The sequence below is a fragment of the Sinohyriopsis cumingii genome, chromosome 10 (genome assembly GCF_028554795.1).
Source record: "Sinohyriopsis cumingii isolate HCF-2022 chromosome 10, ASM2855479v2, whole genome shotgun sequence".
Classification (NCBI taxonomy): Eukaryota; Metazoa; Mollusca; class Bivalvia; order Unionida; family Unionidae; genus Sinohyriopsis; species Sinohyriopsis cumingii.
The window spans coordinates 117,152,157-117,164,780 of NC_142970.1; positions in this window are offsets into that span (position 1 = coordinate 117,152,157).

Genomic DNA, 12,624 nt, shown 5'->3' on the forward strand with positions numbered 1-12,624 from the left:
CGTTTGTTAAATGAAAATAAGTCTTGGTTGAATATTGGTGATCAGCGTTGACGCATGAATACTTTGAAGCCCGAACTACGACTGAAGACAATCCGACATAGCACGGTGTTGACTTTTTATGTTTGCAACGGCGACGTCATCAGATCTTGTGTTCCAGCTTTCGGCTGAAATTAACTGAGCCACGGATGTCCCCGATTAACATCGGATTGATTCGTACACATGTGAAAAATGGCCGGGTTTTTCAGATCAAGGGAGATATTCCATTATTAATAATGTGATGAAACGTCAATATTATCTGGTTTTAATGGAAACCAATATGTTTAGATAAATTCAAGATTCATTAGTATTCAAATTTTTTTACATTTACGACTTTTGCATGACGGCGGCATTGGGACTTTAACTGACGATCATCGTTATTCCAATGGGAACATTGGCAGAAAGCCAATCAACGAGTCCTAAGACTTTAAAAGTAAACATATTAAAGTGATTTCATGGCACGAACATAATGTTTGATAGTATGACATTTTATTGGTGTTCAATCAAAAAATGATTTCAACATCCAAACTCGTCTTTGTAAGAAAAATGAAGATCAGAATACATGTACATGCATAATGATTCATTTCCACAAGAAGTAAAGTTTATATTGATCTTAACTAGTACTTGTCTGAATTTACCGGATCAAAACTAGTACTTGTATGAGTTTACCGGATCGAAACTAGTATTTGTTTGAGTTTCCGTTAGCGATACTATAATCAAATGGCATATTGTGTAGCAACACAAACTTTGAAAAGCTTGCCACACGGCTAATCATTTGGTCACTTGACTACAATTATCATCACGGGTTTTTTCAAACGACTGATATGAATAATATGGTGTCATTAATAAGGACCTATTTTACTGGCGTGATTCAGATAGTTCCAATATAGCTAAAACTGTATTACATTCAAGATTTGTTTTCGTTTTTGGAAAATCCAGTGATTTTTTATATTCAATCATGTTCTTTATATTCGTCATTTTGTTGGTAATTTTGTCGTTGAGACTAAAATAATTTTTTAGTGCTCTGGTCAAGAATTGAGGCATCTGTGTTACGCATTAATCACGTTTGAATTTATACATTTCAAGCTCAGCATCATAGGCTGTTTGTAGCTGTGCCACATCCCTGAATCCTTGCAGTGCTTTCATCAACCAACTCTCCATGCCAATTCTCGACTCAAAATGGTCAATCACAATTCGGGCGCGTAGCTGACTATAGGGAGATGCCCAGCTGCGTACGACAGTTTTGACAAGAAAGAAATATTCTATTTTAAACCAGTTATTTTGATGATTTCTTAGTACTGCAATCAACCTTGTGATGAGAAAAATCACTCCATGACCAGTGTTTACAATCTGTTTTCTTCGCTACTTGCATATGACGAAACATGGTCTAGCTGCGCGACTCAAGTCAATCCTCGTTGCTCAAATTCCACATACTATTCCAAAAATATCCCATAATATACTCTCATCTTGAAAGAGGGTTTATTTGCTTTATGGCATTTTTGATTGTGTATTGTCTTCTATTGTTATGGTTACATCTATCGTTCAAGATGTTTCTTTACAGACACGTGGAGGAATGTAACATTGCTTCTTTTCACACACACACAGGATTTTAATGTTGATTCTAGGAAAGATAAATATTAATGTAAATGAAAAGATTCAAATCTGTTTATATATTTGGTTTTGAAATCTTCTTACTACTGTTTGGATCACTTGAGAATATTTTAACTCCTGCAAGCATGCATGTATTATATACATGTCTTGTGATACCATATTTTAATTAAGGTAACATGGAATCTGTTTGGTTTCTTCTTTCATTTGTACTGGAAATTTTCTTTTTCCAGCCTACGGAAAGCGACTTCGAGCAAGATGCTACGAGAGAACGACGAGAATCTCAACACAGTTAGCTATAACCGCTGGATTATTAATGATCCACCCAACAGTTGGTGGCATGGTTTCCAATTGATGTTTGCAGCAATTTTAAATCACAACGTTAGGTTTATATAAGTTAGTGATGGAATATTAGATATGTATTTGATAAAAGGGATAAAGCAGTCGTTATTGGACATTAACAATGAGAGTGAAAGCTTGCATAAATATGCATCCTTGTTGCCTTTAATTTAGTGGAAGTATGTAATGCATATTTTTGACATCAAAAATAACTGCTTCTAACGACATTGACATTTTTTCATTCAGAATACTGCTACTGCTAAACGCAAATTCGCATAGCATGTACTACATATGCATTCAGCTGGACATCATACTTCATGAATTTGTCTTAGTTTTTATTCAGGGTTCATTTTTTCAGTTAACTTCTAATATGAAAAAGCACTCAAGCCACTGCTTAACATAATTATTCACGGGGTCATTGCAGACACCTTGCAGAGATTCTCATATATTAGAATCCAAAACATTCATTTTGATCACAGCTTAAACTGAGAGAATTTAAACTGTTATGGTGTGGGGTTCTATGTATGAATTTATCTCAGTGTGATCTTTTTCGGACATACGGTGCATTCACTCTATGGATTTAGTTTCTGTTGTTATTTATATTTGATTTAATTTATATCTGATTTAATTAAAGTTTTAAAATCTTTCTATTTTTTATTTCATTATATGTCAAAATAATGTAGTTCTGTTTACTAGGAACTCATACTTTTTCCAGAAACTAGTTTGACCTTGACTGTTCATTTCTGTAAACACATAAGGCTGACCTGGTTCCCGACCTTAATTCAAATTTAGTAACAGTCACTTCAAAAATATTTTTTAAATTTATTTTTATTGTGGGAATAATAAGGATGAAATCGAGGCTGTGTTGGATACGTGACCCACGACTTGTAGATAGTTTTAGTGAAGTAAACATCTTTTATTCTCGGAGTAAAATGATTAGTTCTTATCAAGGACATACAGGGGCTACGTGAATTTTTATATGTAAACATGATCACGCGAGCCTTATCCAGGCATCTTTTTGTCGTAAAATTCAAGTTTTAAACTATCGTTTTAGATAAATAATAAAAGTCTGAGCTTAAAATGCTTGATGTCAAGTCGCTTCCTTCTGTTTAACCTAGTTTTCGAGATATGTTAATTTTTCTTCAAATTATTTGGATTCAAAAGGATTAATTCTTTTTCCTGGAAATATATGTGTGCTAATACAGAATTCTTGAACAAAGACATTTCTTAAAAATTGCATTTGGATTTTCAAAACCAGAGGACTACTTATTGCGGTTTACAAGGAACTGTAGACAACCACACTGTACCGGATACAGCATACGTCATCGCCTTCCATCTTTGATTCTTCGTCGGGACTCGAACTTGTAATCATTAGAACATTTCATTTTTAGGACTTTTAAAATTTAATTCGTGGATTATTCTTGGATTATTTTGGGTTTGATTCCTAAAACCGTAATTTCTTATTTTTTCATTTTTACAGTATTTTTCCAGGGAAATAAATATTTGTTAAATTTTTCAAAGCTTGTTGTTTTCACTCTTTCTTGTGTTGCTGTTTATTCGAGCCTAAACACGTAACATAAAACTGTTTACAAAATTTCCGTTCTTTGAAGGATTCAAATAATGTTCATAGGAAAGCTTGTAGGGAACATAATGTTGCTGCCTAGCATCATGCTAATTTCAATACCTATTTATGTTATCATTGGAAGGAAATAAATCCAATTTTCGGGTTGCCAACTTTAGTAGACTTTAAATACACTGTAATCTGAGAAACTTGCCTATCATAAATACCATGAACTCATCTACAAACAGTTTCACACAAACTCCACATGCTTTCTGTTCTGATTACGAAACATGTAATAATAATGATGATGATGATGATAAACCAGAGATGATACTAATACTACTACTACTAGTAGTAGTAGTAACAATAATAATAATAATAAGAAGAAGAAGAAGAAGAAGAAGATTTAAATTTCCAGTTTTCCTTTTCCCATTCACTATTTAAATGTTTTTCACAATCATTCCTTCTACAGTCATGGCAATTTAATGGAAAGTGTATATAATATGAACACTTCGAACACAATTGGAATTCCATATTAATAGATAAATTTATGATAATGTTCTAGCGAGTGTTTCTGCACATAGTTGTAATAACTATATAATTAATATTGAAAATTAAAATAAAATTCTTGTCAATAAGGACAATGTATGCAGTTATTATCATTAGGTTTCGATACATGTTAATGTATTATATGTTTTTCATTGAAAGAAATCTGTTTCATGGAATGTGTACTTTGTCAAGCAAAGCTATATCTCTAAGTATCAATAACATTTAAAACCTTTTCATAATTATCATTGGCAGTAATAATGTTTAAATAAATAAAGACGACACTATCATAACTTCTATTCCCATTCATCATTTAAAAAGGTAAGGATTGTGTCTGCCTGCCCGTCTTTTGCCTCTGCTACTAATGAAACGTATCTTCATCACTTTTAAAGACAGAGACTTGAAACTTTCGGATACGACTGGAGGTAGTTTTAGATATACAAAGTAGTTTTAAATAAATAACTAATGGGATTGGAATAATTTCGATGGATAGATATTTTGGTGCATAAAAATAAAGATGTGAAGTGTTCTAGGTAAAGATCCGAAAGCTTTTTTGTGTCATCTCAAGGCCAGTGCTACAACATATGCGTTGTGGTGTTGGGTTCAGCTATCTAGACTTGCCCCAGATATGGTCCCTCTACGTAAGCATCCCTTTAAAACTGTTGATATCCATACCCAATAACCATATATTGGTTTCAAGGAATAAGACGGAACAAGGCATATTCGTATATTCAATACAGACAATGGGTCATGTTCCTGCGGTTATGGACTCAAGCCCATGGTTTTAGCTAGAAAGCAATTGAGCTAACCACCTTTTAACCGTATACTGGTGGAAACATATGAGAAGAAATTACACACATCTCCTAATAGAACCTGATGGAAGAGGCTTGCGCTTGGGGCATCATTTAGAAAGTGTTTCTAAAAACTCTCTCTCTATCTCTCTCTCTTTGTCTATCTATCTATCTATCTATCTCTATCTATCTATCTATCTATCTATCTATCTACCTATCTATCTATCTATCTATATATATATATATATATATATATAAAGAGAGAGAGAGACAGAGACAGAAACAGAGAGACAGACAGAGACAGAGAGAGACAGATACAGAGACACAGAGAGAGAGAGGGAGAGAGACTTTTTAGAAACACTTTCATATATATATATATATATATATATATATATATATATATATATATATATATATATATATATATATATATATATATATATATATATCTGTGTGTGTGTGTGTGTGTGTGTGTGTGTGTGTGTGTGTGTGTGTGTGAAAGAAACAAATAGACAATCTTAGACATGTAACAAGTAATACCCTGGATTGTGCCACTGTCTATGGAAACTTGACCATGTCTCATAACTTGAAACTCTTAACATTACCAGCCTAGAACAACGTATACACAAGGGAGAATCTGCACTTGTGCATCTGACACTGAGTCATTCTCTTCGAGAAAGTGACTTGCTCTCGGCTCATATCTTGGAAACTGTCAAGATTTCCACCAAATAACCACGTATACACAAATAGGATTTGAAAAGAGAAATCCACATAAACAGCAATAACAAATGTGCACCTGTATCAGGCCATGCACCTCGCCAGATAGTTTCGAAGCATGGTGGTATGTTATGATATGTCATTTACATAATTCTAAGTATATTCTTCAATCTCACTTTCGTTTACACTGAGTTGGATGACTACGCAAGTAATCATCCAATGTGAAAACTGTACAATGACACAGCCGATACGCTTCTTCAAGATAATTTTGAATGAGAGTGTGCATGGATTACTTTGCAAATTTGTACAAAATCATCCAAAAATTTTATCCTTGGAAGGATTACTAAAATTAGCTTATTGGCTGGATGAGGTTTTTTAAATTTGATCAGAAGTAGAGAGTGGGTTGTTAATCTTTCTTAAGTTCAAGGTCTCATATTTTGGTATAATTGGTGATGTTTTACACATATTCAAGACACGATGTTAATGTTGCCACTTTCATTGTTCTTAATTGAAGGCTAAATTTGGGCCACATTAATTTGTTTCGATCAGTAACGTTCAAACTTCTAAATGCTAAAATAAACATTAAATTTGGTATAAGCTGTTGTAGCTTCCGACGATATCGTGTGTTCTATAGTATAATGGACGCGATATTCGATGTTTTGATATTTTGTTCTGCATGATGATAATGTTGATTACATCCTTTAGAACAAACACATATTAATATCATTATTTCCAACTATTGGCCGTGCCCCATGTTCTCAAACTGAATATATATCTTCTTAAAATCGAAATGACTGTTACAAATCGGTTAACCAGTTTCGCGTCTGATAATGTCCATATATCTTATTCAAGAAGCAGATCACATGATATTATTTGTCAAGAACCAAGAGATGGAATCTATGGTAGCAAATAAGAGTCAAAATGCGAAGTATGGACAGTTGTTATGTTATGGTGGCTTTCGCATTTAAGAGGTGTTGACTTTCAAACTTGGTTGTACACTAATTATTTCTTCTCATTGGCGCACTGGATATTGTTTAAGCAGTCTGAGGTCGACATATATTTTCTTGCTCATGTTGGTGATCCATTCTTAGTCCCGGCGCTACTCTCCCTGTCACGAATGGTTACAAATGCATTTCCTTAATTCTCTGGAAAGTTTCTTTTGGGCGGCACATAGTGCAGAATGAGTGCCAAGGAAGTACAGTCAATTTTCCAAATTGATTTACATTTTGTGAAACAAGTTCGTAACATTAGAGGATGTATATACTATCATAAATATATATTTTTCGGCATAGCCACGATATCAGAGTAACTGACCTTGCATAACCTGGAATGTACATGGCTCCCGTTTGTCCATCATTTCAGAAAGACATCTGATTTGAACTCTAAATTAAATGCATTTTATTCTAAAGAAAATAGCAACAACTATACATATATCATATATTTAAGGTCAGTGTTTAAATTTACTAATTGCTAACTTTAAGAACCACGATACCATAGTATTACGGTATACATCATGATTTCATTTTGACAGGTGCAACTTTCATGGCCCAATTTGTCAGGCTAGGCCTGGGGGTAACAGGTCAGTATAATTTTGTATGTAGGTCCAAACGGTCCCCTATAAATTTTTATAATGAATGATGTTTCGTAAATTTTTGTCACAGCTAGAGGGTGTGTTGCATTCGTTCTTGAAGTTCGAGGTCTCACATAATGAGTACATCAGCTTTAAATGTGGTTGTAACTTTATATCTGTAAAAAATAGTGATATGGACATTGGCAAATTTTTACCATTCTGCAAGACACGGATGACATATTTGCCACTGTTAAATATCATAGAATGAACTGTTTCCCTCTGGAAAAGTATAGCTGGTGGGTGTACAGTGTATTTGTCATGTATAGTAATAAAGACACCCACACCGCCACTAGGTTACGTTCATAACAAATCAAGATAAATTTGATGTTGTCTACATTTGCTGACGGATAACCTTTAAACCACTAATGAAACGTTAATCAATTGCATATCACAATTAGATATAGCCATGACCTTGTCTCAAAGTTAAGGTCACACTCAGGAAAATTATAAAACAGCCATCTCTATCCATGGGCAGGTATACTTTTTGAACGAACCATTGTGTTTTTGTGCAACTGTATCCTACAGGATATCAAGAGTTCGTAGTGTCAAACGTATTGATTGTCATACTCTCTGCTCCATTCATAAAAATGTGGAGGTCAATATCTAGGCTGTCAGGTTTTAATTACATCGTATATTTTTAAGAAATTTTGTCTAGCTCAAATATAGTGCTTGTAGCTCTAAACCCAATGTCATGAGTGTGAAAAGGTGCACGAGATGGGCACATAACCTATGCAACATTGATAAAGACTTCTATTTGAAATAACTTTCTATACGTTCTATGTGACACATATTTGGGTTCCCAAGAACTCTTGGCATGAACAACTTGTTAAAAGAGCTAAGAATACGAAGAGAGTTCCAACTGTTAGCAGCATCACGGAAAGTGAGACATGTCAATCTCATATATTATTCACTTAACATCTGTCAGGTTATAATTTATGACGTGCGAGAAACTTTACAAGAGTTTTACGATTTCTGATATGGCTTTATTCTTCGAGAACTAGAAATTAAAGAATCTAGCATTAATTTTGGCTAAGGCGTGGGATCTTGGAGTTTTATTTCAAACCAGAATTATATTTTGCCAATTAACACAAGATAATTAATTATTTTCAACTAATATAATCCATTTAAGAACTTTTTTTCTACATAAGTCAGGCGAAAACCCGAAATAACAGCCACAACAGCAGCAGAAATTCACTAATTTGAGGTGACTTTTAAGTCGAAAAATCGGCAAATTTAGCTTAACGATCTCCTGAATTCATCATTTCCATTTTCAGAGGCTCCTCCAAAGTTTGAATTCCAAAGAAATACAATAATTCGGAAGAACTCTAACAAATAATATTTTATGTGTGTAATTGCGTCTAAACTGATTGTTCCCTATCTGTGAAATATTATAAACATATAAATGACTATATCCAGGAAAGTGGGACAGATGTGTATTCAACTTCAATGCATGCACCAATACTGGAGAAAATTAGTAATTCCCTAGGTCAATTATGCGTTACAAAATTGTATGGCTAAGCGTCTACTTCATTTAACCCAGTCCTCTTCCTATCAATCAAATATCTTCTGGATATGTTGACAGTCATGAATTTTACTTGCTGCATTGTGTCTCCGTGCATTAGACATTGACTGATTGATTTGAAAGTTTGAAAGTAGGGGTCATACTGTCACGTGACTTATAGGGCGTGATATAAAATGGTGTCTGTGCTTTACCAAGATGCGTCCGTTTAGGATAAGATTGCATCTACTGCTGAGCTGCTAGGTAAGTTTTATCCTTCATTAGTTCACCTTTCGAGGTGATCACACCTGTGAATCATTTCCACAAACTGACGATATTCAACTGTATATGTGGAGGCATGGATTTATGATTATGGAATAAACATTTTGTTTAATCGTAGCAGAGAAATGTAATTACTTATAAGTCTTATCATTGCTCCAGTGTCTTTCGAGACAAACCATTTGTTGCTTCATTTCTTTCTTGATTTCTTGTGTCAAAATTGTAAGATAATTGTCTCATTCCAACAATTTAAAGATTTCGCATCATTAGAAGTCTTCCATTCCTTCCATTACTCTGGTTGGTTATGTATGCATATATTTTACAGTGGTGTGCATATAACTTATATTAACGCGAGGCCTGTTTTCTAAAGTTATGGTATGCGATATCTAAAACAATGATGCAGCCACCAACAATAATTATTAGCAGTATCTTTGTACATTTATTTACTTATTTATTTACTAATGATTTTGATGTTGCTTTTTAGTAATAGTAGTGGAAGTAGTATTTAGATGGTGCAATTTACAGAGACGAAAAATAATTTCATTTAGATGGAACATGGTCCAATCTTGCAAATATTTATTTGACTAGTTAATTAAATGAATTGTGATGACACTAATTTTCGTATAAAACTGACACTTGAAGTTACGTAAAGTAATTGGCGAGTAGCTATGCTTCATTTTAAATGGAAACTGTATGTATCACATACAATGATCAGAATGGAGCCACCTTGTTCTCATTTTCCTTAGTGGCCGATTGGTCTAAAGCTCTCGCCTTTACATATCACTGCCATCTCACTTCTGTCAGCATGGGTTCGAGTCTGTGGCTCATTCAAAGTGGGCATGTGAGAAAGCTAATAATAGTTCCCCGTGAGTCGGTGGTTCTTACTGAGGTTTACCCGAAATCTTCATTAAACAGTTATACTGACAGCCATATATAAACCACAAAGAATAAATACTTAGCAAAACAAAAACTACTCAACAAGAGGTCATTTACGTGTACAATAAAAAACCTACTGAACTTAAGAGAAAGTAAAGGTGTATGCTTCAAACAGTCACAACATTAGGAATTCAACTAGACAGTGACGAAAAATGTCTTGTGTAATCCCAAGTAAGTAAACGATGGCGCAAATATAGGACACACGTGGTCTCCTTACTCATGTGCAGTTTCAAGGGACCCAAACAGCAAAAACTTCAAGTATTCAATAAAACTTGCGGGATTACGTCCCCTTAACAAGTTTCCTTTCAAAACAACATTGAATTATTAAATAGAGATTACGTTTCACTGGACAGTTTCATTGATTGGTGAATTTTCATCGGACTGTAGAAAATGAGAATATTTCTACATTAGAGATACCAATATAAACTAGCCCATGATTTGTTAGGAAAGCATGATTGTTAGATTCTAACTAAAGCATTCAAGTTAATTCCTTGAAAAACAGAGTTTTTACACTGAAACAAATCAATTACCTCTTTTATTGTGTTAATTTCTAGCAGCACATGGCTGCCTTGTGTGTTTCCTCTGACAAGGTGGTTCAAAGAAGCCACATGGGTCCCATGCACCACTGACATTCACTGTCATTCAAACAAAGAGGCATGATTCTCATTACCCAGCACGATTTTAAGATATCTTCATCTGTTGCAGATATGCCTAAAGAAGTAGACCATGTTGGACAATAATTCGAAGCTTACCTTACGTATCTGGTCATCCGTGCTAGTGAAACTGTCAAAGTTAGTCACCAAACAAATCAATCCAATTTCAAGCTTAACTCAAAGTAAATGTAACCCAAATAACAGAGCTGGTATAAACACAAAGCCCATACTTCTTAGTCTCGTGTTTTCTACCTAAACTATTGGGGGAGGGGTCAAAATTATCCATTCATATCTTACAGAATGTGACTAATTGTTTACTGTTCGCAATAAAATAACTAAATAATAAGCTCAAGTACGTTTCCTAATTAAAAGGAAAATCAAAAGCCGGAAGTTTTTGTATGTTTCTGAAATCCTGCAGCGAGATATTAGTGGAACTGGAGCCTGAAAACTTTCTACTGTTTAACAGGACCACCACACGTGAGAGTAACATATTCATGTTAGTTCTACCGATGATGTCCTTCATGAGCACAGTTTATGGTGCAAGCATAAAAATCCCCAACGATACAATGTATAGTAATTTAGCAAACGATGTCGCATCTAAAACAAAATCTAAATAAGCCTGAAATTTAATGGCGAAAATTGGGATCCTTGTCAATAATTGATATAGGTGTCGCTGTCACGTTGTTACCATTACAGATTAAGTATTACATAATATGCGTGTTCAACAGCTTGAAAACGTTTGTCTTACAGATCTGCACAAGCAGGTACACACCTTTAATTTAAAACAATGGTGATTTTAATTTTTTACCAATGTGATCTTTTCATTCTGCACATTGCCAAACCTGCGTCGCACAAACAAGACCTAAAATGGTGCCTAGCATGCACAGATGAAATTGGGCATTCACTATTATACGAAGAGCTGTTCCTTTATGTGTTACAGGAACACGTAACCCTGCAAGATGAACATGGTGGCTTTCATCGTTTCGCTAATAGCCGTGGTGGTAATAGGTCATGTGACTGCCACTAACTTTGGTTTTGGAAGCAGCTACTATCTTCCAAGCCTGTCCTATCCATCATCGGGACTTTGGAGTGGTGGTTGGGGCGGTGGCTACAGCCATGGGAGCGGCTTTGGCGGGTTCAAGTTTCACAGCAGCGGATATTTACCCAAAGTCGTTCAAAAACCCGTCCCTGTCTCTTTAGAAGGCGGATACGGGAATGGAAACGAATTTTGGAATGATGGATTGAGTGAGTCTCTTTGTCTCTATAGCTATCATTCTGTAAGACTTTTCTTTCTTCCTTTATTCTCTCTTATTGCATAAGGCTATGCTACACTTTACTAATTATTTAGATATATTATATACCTAGTAGTCGTGCTAAGTTTGCCGCAGTGCTGCAGGAGTCTCTCTCTCTCTCTCTCTCTCTCTCTCTCTCTCAACATATGCATGCCTGTGTTTATATATGCAGGCGTTAATGTGGCTTTTTATATCGTGGCCCGCTTTATTCTTGTACAGGTGACGATAGTAGTCAGAAACTGGTATTGGACGATGCTACCAAAACTTTATTAGTAAGTCTCAGTTAAATTATTGGGGGTGTTTTACGTGCATGCATGTGTGTGTCTGTGTAACGACAGGAGTATTATTCAAATATCGTGCCTGAGCAAGTTGGGTAATGTGCCTTCTTCAAGGACGCACAATACATAGCCTTTCCAGGTTTATTCAGTGCATGAAATTGATTATGTGACTCTCTAACGACGAATCCAAAAAATTAGCCTCTGAGCCAATGCAGATCATTAACATTTGGAGTTATTTTTATTTTTCTGTAGTTGTCCTGGTTCTCCTCCTTGTTCTGTTCAGACTGATACGGACGTATTGGATGCCAACCACTTCAGAAAGAGATGTAATCATGTAAGTAATATAGTCCACTTTTTCTTGGTTCTAATTACGGTTATTTTGGTTCTAATGACGCCTAATATGTTTTCAACACTATTTTTATACATATCCGGGTCAGTTTCACCGTCTAAACAACTCCGA